We start from the raw sequence: 11,654 nt of genomic DNA, 5'->3' as shown, positions 1-11,654 counted from the left end.
TGGAAGATTCAAAAATATCTGTGCTATGAATCTGATTTTGTAGGGTGCAAATTGACAACATTTCTTCTTGATTTTAAAGTCTTTTGAGACAAAATGTACCCACAGTATGAATTGGGCAGTGTCTCATATTGCACAACTCATCTAAAGCTGAAGAAGAGTATGTGTAGCCTTTCTAATCTTGAGTTAATTGCTCCTTGATATTGTTAGAAAGATCTTCTATGAGCAATTGTTTGGTGGCTTAATTGAAGATATTTTTCACTTTTTATAAACTATAATTTAGTCTTTTTTCATAATATCCTAAAAAATTTTCTATAAGTAAACTAATAATTTATCTTTCTATCTCTCCATCTAAAATTTGATTTCTTTTTTGTTTTTTTTTTAATTTATTGTGCAAACAGCTTTTTTGTTTTGCTCTGTCACAGCAATTACAGTTGGCGTTCATTGTGAAATTCACAGTACATCTTTTTCCAGTCTCTTTTTTTTTCACTGTTCTGGCCATGGCATTGGTCTCCACTTGATTGGGCATCATTAATATACTTTCATTTTAAGTTTAAAAATTTGGGGGCCGGCCCAGTGGCACAGTGGTTAAGTGCACGCCTTCTGCTTCAGCAGCCTGGGGTTTGCTGGTTCGGATCCCGGGTGCGGACATGGCACCACTTGGCAAGCCATGCTGTGGTAGGTGTTCCACATATAAAGTAGAGGAAGATGGGCACGAATGTTAACTCAGGGCCAGTCTTCCTCAGCAAAAAGAAGAGGATTGGCAGTAGATGTTAGCTCAGGGCTAATCTTCCTCAAAAAAAAAAAATTTGTACATACTTATTTTTAAACCTAGAATAATAATTTAATTATAATTAAAGTAGCATTTAAATTTAATTAACAATTATTACTTCTTTCATATCACTGTAACTCATCTTCAGAAAATATGCAAATAAACACATCAGTTTCTTGACATCAACTAGATCAATGATGTGTTTATGTATAATGCTAGAAATAACATATACACACAACGTGTACGCTCTAACACAAAAATAATACTATGCAACACAGTGGTTAAAGTGAAATGTAGTCCTACCAAAGCAATAAAGTGGTCAGTAATGGGAAAATATTTTACACTGCTTCAGCTTTTTAAATTTCAATTAATTAAAATTAGATAAAATTCAAAAGTTAAGTCCTCAGTCACACTAGCCTTGTGTCTTAGGAAGTTCGATCTGGTGGCCATACAGAATATACTAGATGTAGGGGGGAATGGAAGGAGCATCAGAAGACACTGACTGCAAGGTGTCTGCCCAATATTACCAGGTACTGCAATAATCCAGATTGGACATAAGAAAGATTCACTACAGCTGTGATGGTAGAAAAAGGTCAAATGTTTTTCATATGTTAAGTACAATTAGCAGGATGTGAAGACTAATGGGACGTGAGAGACCAAAAATTCCAGAAAGATTATCAAGCACTGAGTGTTCCTGTCAGCTCCCAGTTCAGTTATTTAAGTCCAGCCTACTAGAATCTTTTGTGCCAGTACTGATGTCCAGGAAGTTGCATTCCAAGATTGGTATTTGAATTAGGGGCCAAGTCTGCTAATTACCCCCAATATTCACCTCCCTTTCCTCCATAATAAAAAAAAAATCATCACTTTTTTACTTGCTTATGTGGCACTCAGGATCATGATCGTCTTCCTCCGCCTTATTGGTCCATGGGTCTTCAGTTAGGGCCAACTGGAGATAGCTGGAATTGTGTGGCAATTTGGGGGAACCTTCCTTTAATGCACCTGGTTCATCCCCTTTTCTCTCTTTCTTCCTCCATGAGTCCATTCTGCCTGGATTTGAATAATGTGATTTGGAGGGCTTTGGAGCAGAGCTACAATGCCAGGCTTAGACTGCCCACCTCCAGAATTTTATGTGACAGAAAAATTTTCTTGGTTGAATCACTGCCATTCTGGGTCTGTCTATCTTACTCATAGATGAACATAATCTTTACTGATTCGTCCAGGTTGCCATCTATACTATATACATCACACCCAACAATCTTAATCAAAAGCAGAGCAAAGATTTCTCATGAGTGTTCTCATGTAAGTACTCATCCCCACCTCATCAAACATTCAGAGTACTTGCAAGTGGGAGACACATTTATTTTCCTTCTAGGACATACTTTTCTGCGTTTCTGGTAGAATGAGAAAAGTGCTAAATGACCTTTTGAAAATTGCATGAACTTTGGAGGTAAAGGCATTAGGAGATGCTATTTGAGATCATCCGTAGGGAAAGAAGAGCAGCCATGTTAATTTATAGAATATTGTAAGACAGAAGCTTTAATAAGTTGCTCCTAAGCTTGAGACACGTAAGCAGTGAGTGTTAGCAGAAGTAAGTGGAATTTCAAACCCTGCTATACTTGGCTTTTAAAATGGGAGCTGTTCCCCCAGGTTTGGCTTTGGAAGATTGAAATAGAGCGATGCTTTGAGGCAGGTAGAGAAAGGGGAGCTACAATCCGTGAGGGAACAATCCTGTCTTGCATCTCCTAACTGACCAATTGACGATAATTCCATTCTGAAACTTGGGCTTAAGTCTGGACTGCTATCTCCAACCTTGGGAACCCTTCATTCTTTCAGGAGTGAAGATAGAACTCCAGCCTATCAGGTGCCATATTTCTGATTTAGAGTTTGCAGAGAGGGCTTACAATTTCTCTTAGAAAAGGTAGAATTGGAACTAGACCCATGGAGAAGTCTGAGGATTGAGATCTACACCATGATGTCCATCCTTGATCTTTCCTGAGCTGAATTCCTGACAGAAAGAACCAGATAAAAGGCTTATGTCCATGTCACTGTAAGGATGAAGGTTTCCTAAGGCCTGGGATAGGTACTCCTGTGAACTCCCAGACCCAAATTACCTCCTGTAGACATACAATTGGCCCTTCTCCCATTCAACCCAGAAACAAATATTTCAATTCCTTCTTCCACCAGCCTACCATCTACTAAGTTTGCATAAGTTCCAATCATGACCTCTCAAACTTTGTCTCTTTGATTCATTTCCCATCAGGATGCTGGGACCAAGCACTTTCTTTTGTCCTACAGCTAGCCCTTCTACTTGGGACCCAGTGACAAATCTAAAATGTATCTGCCTTCAAAGATCTGCCTGTTGAGTTAGAAATGTAGACCAGTAAGAAGATGCTCATAATGCAGTGCAACTAAGAGCTGTGAAACAATGGTACAGGAGGCTGAAGTAGGTAGGCACCAAAAACAATCTGGCAGGACTTCATGAAATAATGTGGAGACTTCTCTTTGGGCCACACTAGATAACCAAAAATCCTACAAAGTATCTGGAAATGCTCAGTAAAATAGAAAAATTATTATTTCAAATGCTCATAGATAGTCTGTCAAATGTTTAGATAGCTGAGTATCTAAGAATATTAAATCTGCCTTGGGGCAAAACGGACAAAGAAAACTGAAAAGTCAGTAATGCTGGGCTCCCCTAAGATGTTACAAAATGAATGAACCTGGAGAAGAAAGTGATGCCAGAAGCTACAAGGAGAAATAGACACATCCGTCCACATAGTGGGAGACTTTAACATATCCTCAGTAAGTGATAATGCAAGCAGACAAAAATTGTGTGATGAACATACTGATTTAATGATAACATACTGACTTTATTATAAAAGCCATGCACTTAACATGCACTGAATACGTGCTAAAGTGCACATGGGTTATTTTTTAAAATTGACAAAGTTAGAGAAGTCAAACATCTTGATTTCAAAACTTACTACTAAGCTGTTGTCCTCAAAATTCTGTTACTGACATAAGGATAGACATACAGATCAATGGAATAGAATTGAGAGTCCATGAATAAACTCAACATGTATCATCAATTGATTTTGACAAGGGGGCCAAAACCATTCAGTGGGGAAAGAACAAATGGTTGAAAACTGGAAAAACTGGATATCCACATGCAAAAGAATGAAGTCAGACCCTTACCTCACACCATATACAAAAATTAACTCAAAATGGATCCAAGACCTAAAAGTAGGAGCTAATACTATAAAACTCTTAGAAGAAAACATGGGGGAAAGCTTCGTGACATTGAATTTGGCAATGATTTCTTGGATATGACACCAAAAGCACAGGAAACAAAAGAAAAAATAGATCAATTGAACTTCATCAAAATTAAAAACCTTTGTGCATCAAAGGTCACAATAAACATAGTGAAAAGGCGGCCCTTTGAAAGGGAGAAAATATTTCAGATTTTTTATCTGATGAGGTTAATATCCAAAAGATGTAAAGAATACCTAAAACTCAACAACAATAAAAAACAACATAATTTAAAAATGAACAAAGGAATTGAATAGACATTTCTCCCAGGGAGATATACATATGGTCAATGAGCACATGAAAAATGATCAACATCATTAATCGTTAGGGAAATGCAAATCAAAACCACAATTAAATACTACTACATACCCATTTTGATGGCTGAAAAAAATAAAAAGATAAAAAGCATTGTTGAGGATGTGGAGAAATTGCAGTGCTTGTACATTCCTGGTAGGAATGTAAAATGGTGCAGCTGCTGTGAAAAACAATATGGTGATTCCTCAAAAATGTAAACATAAAATTACCATGTGATCCAACAATTCCACTTCCAGGTATATGCCCAAAAGAATAGAAATCAGGGGGGCCAGCCCCATGGCATAATAGTTAAGTTTGGAGCATTCCATTTCAGCGGCCCAGGTTTGCGGGTTCAGATCCTGGGCACTGACCTACACTACTTGTCAGCCATGCTGTGGCGGTGACCCACATATAAAAAAGTAGAGGAAGTTTGGCAGCAGATGTTAGCTCAGGGTTAATCTTCCTCAGCAAAAAAGAAAAAAAACGATTTGAAAGCAGGGACTTGAACAAATATTTGTACTCCAATGTTCATAGCAACATTGTATCACAATAGCCAAAGGTAGAAAAAATCCAAATGTCCACAATAGATGAATGGATAAACAAAATTAGTTTATACATATTGTGGAATATTATTCCAACTTTAAAAAGGAATACGTTTTTGATACGTTCTATAATATGGAAGCTTTGACCACATTATGCTAAGTGAAATAAACCAGACACAAAATGACAAATATTGCATGCTTCCACTTACATGGGGTGCCTAGAATTGTCAAATTCATAGAGACAGAAAGTGGAATAGTGGTTCCCAGGGGCTGGGGGGGGGGGGGGGGGGCAGAGGCCAAGGGATGGGGAGATGTTTAATAGGTACAGAGTTTCAGTTTGGGATAATGAGAAAGTTCTGGAGATGGATAGTGGTTGTGCAACAATGTGAATGTACTTCGTGCTACTGAATTGTACACTTAAAAATCATTAAAACCGTAAATCTTATGTTACATATTTTACCACAATAAGAAAAATGATGAAGGAAACATAGACTACCCATATCTTTATAAAATATAAATGAAGGCCATTTAATCCTTGATGTGGGTACATGACATCCAAGTAGAAAACATAACGTATCTATGAAAACGTATCTATGAAAATAGAAAAACTTCCATTTCAGTACCTCCTTGAGCAAAGTTAAAAGTGAATTAAGTGGAAAATTGTTAACAAATTTAACAAAATTAACAAAGTTTGGAAACAATCAACAACAACAATTATGTATAGATAAAATGGAAAAATTGGTAGGCATTAATAATAATTATGTAGAAGTATCATGACTAATATTTATAAGGTTTTTAAGAAATGAGGAAAACAGGTTACTTGCAAAAATTTGAGGTCTCCCCAATTTTGTAAAAATTAAAGATATGCCCTAAAGTATAAATGTCTAATATATACCCAGTATTTTTAAAGGCACATTTGATACTGGACACTGGCTAATTCTCACGAGTTGATAAAACTTTCGAAATTGAGGTTTCTTCACTCCTAAGTAGGTAACAATTCCTTCTTTCATGTTTGTGTCATGTTGAGTGAGTAAGCCGTGAAACACAGCCGTTTCGTTCAAATCCACGTCACCCCCTAGAAGCTCATGGGCCTTGGCCAAGTTGTTTAACTTGCCTAAGCTTTCTTTTTCTTCATTGGTATAATGGTGACATGAGTCCCACATGCACAGGGTTTTGTTGCTAGATTTAAATTAGGTAATGATGTGAATCTGTATCTAGTGCTATGCCTGACACAGGAGAGTGTAAACATAATTGACTCAGCCACCCTCCTTGGGATAGGCGTGTTGTTGCTGGAATAGAACTGGCAGTGATCGTTGGGTGGGACACTGACAGTATCTAGTGCTCTGGCCAAGATACCCTGTCATATGAGAGCTGTGATGGTTCATTTCATGTGTCAGCTTGACTGGGCCACAGGTGCCCAGAAATTTGGTTAACCGCTAATTCTGGGTGTGTGCGTAGGGGTGCGTCGGGGGAGACTGACATTTGCATCAGTGCACTGACTAACGGAGATTTGCCCTCCGCAGTGTGAGTTGGCCTCACCCTGGCCATCGAAGGCCTGAATAGAATAAAAAGGCTGAGCAGGAAAGCATGCTTTCCCTCTGCCTGCCTTTGAGCTGGCCATCAGTCTTCTCCTGCCTTTGGACTCAGACTCCAACTGGAACTTAGACCAGCTCTCCTGGTTCTCAGGCCTTCAAACTTGGACTAGGATAGACCATCGGTTATCCTGCTCTCCAGGTTGTCAACTGCAGATCTGAGGACTTCCTGGCCTCCATAACTGTGTGAGCAATTCCTTACGATAAGTCTATCTATATGTACATATTTGTATCTATACACGTATGTATATATTATCTATATCTAAATTTATATTTCTACATAGATATAGATAGCTCCTATTGGTTCTGTTTCTCTGGAGAACCCAGACTAATAGAAGAGCAAAAGAGAAATCTCAGACATGCAGGGGCTCAGCATCATGCCGTCTAGACTAAGTGACCCCCCCAGAGGGTGGCTGAGGGAACTCAGGGGAGGAGGTCCAGCCAAATGATATTTAAATCAGAACCAAGCTTTCACGGAAGAGGAGATGGGGCTCACACCCAGCAGCGATGCTCCCACAGCTCTGACCCTCCTCCAGTTCCTCTCTGTCTCCAAGCGCTTTCCCTTCTTGGTGGTGGTTTGCAATCTCAGGAGTTCCCGGGTGAAATTCGAAACCGCCCCTACCCCTCCCCGCGCAGAGAGAGCAAGGAGAGTAAAGGAAGACGCAGACCACTCCGGTTTGGTAGGTGGCAGGTTTAATAAGCAAGGGAACTTACATAGGAAGCCTGTCTTGGGCAGCTGCAAGTGAGTCATCTCTGGACCACCCGCCAGAGACTTAAAAGTTTATACAGAGGCCTTAACTGGGTTTAGCCACATACCCAGTCCGGATGGTCTCAGCACCACATTATTCTCTCAAGCCTGTGTCCTAGGCATGGCTGCTAGCGCAGGAACAGTGGGCAGAACGTACATGCCAAGGAGGAGGGTGGGGATGAGTGGGGAAGGGGCCTCCGGTTGCCCGGGGCGAGCTCTCAGGTCAACCAGCAGTCAGCTCCTCTCCATGACCTCCGACAGCCTCCATCTTTTCAAAGGCTGCCGGCGGGATTCTGCACAGTCTTCTGTTAGGGCACCTCGCTATCCAGCGTTGTGGTCAAGAGAATAGTCATTTGAAGGAGTTCCCTGTTGGGAGCCAGCCCCAGAACACCCACTTGTCTGTTCAGACCTTTTGTTTCTTCCTCAAATTGTGCTCACACGGTGGGGTCATTTTCAGGAAGTTTGTAGGAAGAAGAGATGTCTTTAACTTCGATATTAAAAAGCATCTTAACATACAGAGTTCTATCACATTTTTTCCCTTTTTTCTGTAATTTTCTCCACAATTATTCATAAGCAGACATATCACATGGTGATTTGAATCATTCTACCACAAGTCATCATGAGACTCACTTTAAACTATATAATGTAGAATAATTTGCCGAACTTTTTCACTATTTTTATATGTATAAGAAATACATGTAAATTTATAAATTCATCTAACAACTATGAACATGTTTATAGGAAAAGTTTATATTTTTTATCGATTACCATCATAGGGATAAATTATCATCTCTGAAATCAACTGTTGCTCAGTCATCCGCATAATGGGTTGTGTTGACTCACATTGATGCCAGCAGTGTTGGTCTAAGTCTGGTAGCTGCTAGTATGTGTCTAATTCTTGCCTTACTGTCTGTCCTTGGCATGGCTCACCCCTGCCCCATTAATGTTGCGCTTGGCCATATGACTTGTCTAATCAACAGAATATGGACTAATTAGAATGGGTGTATAGACTTTAAAGACACTTTAGCCCAGCCTTTTGTGCTTCTGCCATCCGCCATGAAAATAAGATGCCTGGGAACTTGCTGGCCAAAATAAAGAGACACCAGAAACAGAAGGGTAGAATAACCTTTTTAACCACGTGAAGTATTTCACAATCACCCCTTCTAAGAAAGCAACTGGAGGCTTTCCATCAGGTGAGCGAGTAGAAAACTGGAAATTCAATATAGGAGAGACGTGAAGAGAATCCCTAATGATGGTGATGGGTAAGGCCACAGTCTCTCTTGTGCACCAGGCACAGAGGGCGACCGGTCCAGAGTGGATATTTAAAAATTGTGGCCAAAGATGATGTAGACCCTTTCTTCCACAGTAAACACTCAAGTATAATAAAGGTAAATTGAACCCAAATTTTTATTAGTGAAATCCATAATACTGGTATACAGCTGACGCTATATTATGAAGCATTAAAGGAATACTTTTAAATCTTGAATGTCTACCTTGAGGCAATATACTCTATTTACATAGAACGTCTGCCCAAAAATATGGAAGAGGCTGAAAAACCTAGTTTTTCAGTAGTTATCTCTGAAGATGTTTGAGGAAAGCAGAGAGAATAACACTTTTTTCTTTTGAATTTAGTACTACGTGTGCACGTGCTATGAAAACGAACTGAATAAATATATCTCCCCAAATTCCAACTACACCTTTGTTCATTTCCTCATTGTAAATTTTGGCCATCTTTAGTCTTGAGGCTAACAGAATTCCAGGAATTAAACTTAAAAGAGTAGGCTCCTCTGACTCTGGGAGGAAAAAATACTTACAAGGTTAGACCAATAATATTTCCCCTGTTCCCCACAGCTCCCAAAAATCAGATAATAAAAAACTCCTAGTAACTGTTCTCACTAAATATATAGACTTTAATACTTCAGAATTTTTGCTGTCTTTTTTAAATAAACATTAACCTCTCAATGGTCTGTAATTATGTTTGTGGTCTTAATTATACATACATTTAAATTGTCATGTTTTATGAAATGTATACATATTTGTAAAATTTTTGTTAAAATAAATGATCTACTTTATTCTGGTTCTTTCTTCATACATGCATGAAAAGTTAATGAAATTTATGAGTCTGCTAGAATTCTTATTTAAATGAAATGTTAGAAAGTCTGTGACTAATTTAAAATAAAACCAGTAATTATTTCAGAAATTATGCATAACCCATTTTAGCAATTAATGCAAGAGCACACGTACACTCTTGGCTAATGGGCAATGCTTCCTTGCTCCTAAGAGAGAGTCACAGGAAATGATCTCTCTTTTTCCTCTGGATGTTGTCATGTCAGCATAGAACGTCTAGCAACCTATCATGGTACCAACCAACACCAGGAAATGCAGAGTGAAAAATGGAAGAGAATCTCTCTGTACATTTCATTTTGCTGATGAGTCAAAAATCTCTGGAGCCCGCTGTCCTTCTGTAAACCTGTTATCTGACTCCATATAGTTTCTCATTGCTTCAGTCAGTTTGTATCCTGTGTCTAACATCTACGGGTCATAGTTCATACCGGGAGCTGGAGATACCGAGATGAAGCCGATTTCATCACAGCCATCAACCAGCTCACTGTCTGCTGGGGGATGAACATACACACACACAAACACACACAGAGCCATGGCCTGGGTGTTAAGTGTTGTCCTACAGGTTGTACAGATGCTTTGTGAAGCGAGACGCACCTAATGCATCCAGTGTCAGGAGCAAGGAGTGGAGAGAGATTGCAAGAATATCCAAAACGCCAACAATCAGAAAAAGTGGAAATGTAAACCACAGTGATGGCAATCGGGTACCACTATATACCCACCAGAGTAGCAAAAAAGAAAAAAATTTTTTAACTCATGATGCTAAGTATTGTCAAGGATATGGAGAAAGAACACTCATACGCTGCTGGTGGAGTGCCAGTCAGTACATTTGTTTGGAAATCTATTTAGAAGAACTGAACTTACTAAAGTTGAACACAGACATACTCAGGACCAAACCCAAGCAATTCCACGTCCAGAATATACAGAAAGTACATGGTGTGCAGTATCTACAGAGTACACGTGTGCTCTGTAAGACATGTACACGCATGATCGTAACAGTCCTATAAGGAGCTCCAACCTCCCAATACAGTATTCCCAAGAACACGGAAGGAAGGATTTTCAGTGAAGGGCTGTGTTGGAACGTTCCTTTTATATGGATCTTAGCTGGGACTACAGGACTATGAAGGCTCCTTAAAGAAATTGTGCTGGGCACACAGTGAATTTGTGGTGTCCAAAGTAGGAATTCAAAGACAAGAAAAGCAACATATGGAACTAGAAAAGTGATTAAGGATCTCTAATTCAAAACAAAACAACCCAATACAGTCATCCAATTTTAAAAACAGGCAATTGCAATGCAAAAACAAACAGAAATATATTTAAAAAGAAAACTATTATACAGTCTCACTCATGAGATGTAAAAACTCTAAATAAAATAACAGCAAATGAAATCAAGCAGTGCATCCCCAAAAAACAGAAAAGAATACATCAATGACTAATCTGGGCATATCCAGGAATGGGAAGAAGTCAAAGAATCTGTCATCATAAATTATCACAGTAACAAAGTCAGTCTATACAATTGTAGGAAGAGATGATGAAATGACATTTGATACAACCCAGGAGCCATTTCTACTTAGATACAACGAAGACTTTTACTCACAAATAAGAGAGAACATTAGAAGGCATCCTTTTGAGAGCATGATGCTAAGTGCCATGCCATCACAGCTAAGAGCCAGAACTGGTGACTGAAACTTGCAACTTCCGAGTTTCTTTTAGTTATGGCAACATTTCCCAATGCAGTTTCACATCCCTAAGTAAGGGAAATTGGTATTTCCAGGGCAAAGTTTGAGATACACCAATTTAAACAAAGTTCAGCAATTTTCTTCACTAGAATACTCTCTAGTCTTTTGATAAACTGATAAGGTGCTTTTTGGTTGTTCCTTAAGAGGGGATTTAGATTTTGCTTCATAAGCTGCTTTAACCAGAGAAGCCCCCTCGTTTTTCAAGTACTGTTAAGGACTGGTGATTTTTGAGAAATCACTTCAGAAATACTGGGATAAGGCACCATCTCCACATCTCCTAGCTAAAATGCAAATATGGTACCCAGAAGGAATAAAATACTGATTAGGAATGATTCATCCTATTAAAACACTCGAAGTATTCTGCTTTGTGTTATACTGATTATTAAAATTGCAATTGTGTGGGACAACGCTGTCAACCACTAGATGGTAATCACTGAACAGTGAGTTCATGAGTGGTCTGTCCGCACAAAATGGACATCGAGGTGAGATGCAGATTAAAACAATGACTGAGACAAACTACAGACATTTGTTTGTCAATGCAGT

Source organism: Equus asinus, chromosome 26 (assembly GCF_041296235.1).
Source record: "Equus asinus isolate D_3611 breed Donkey chromosome 26, EquAss-T2T_v2, whole genome shotgun sequence".
Classification (NCBI taxonomy): Eukaryota; Metazoa; Chordata; class Mammalia; order Perissodactyla; family Equidae; genus Equus; species Equus asinus.
This window is presented reverse-complemented; position numbering follows the sequence as displayed.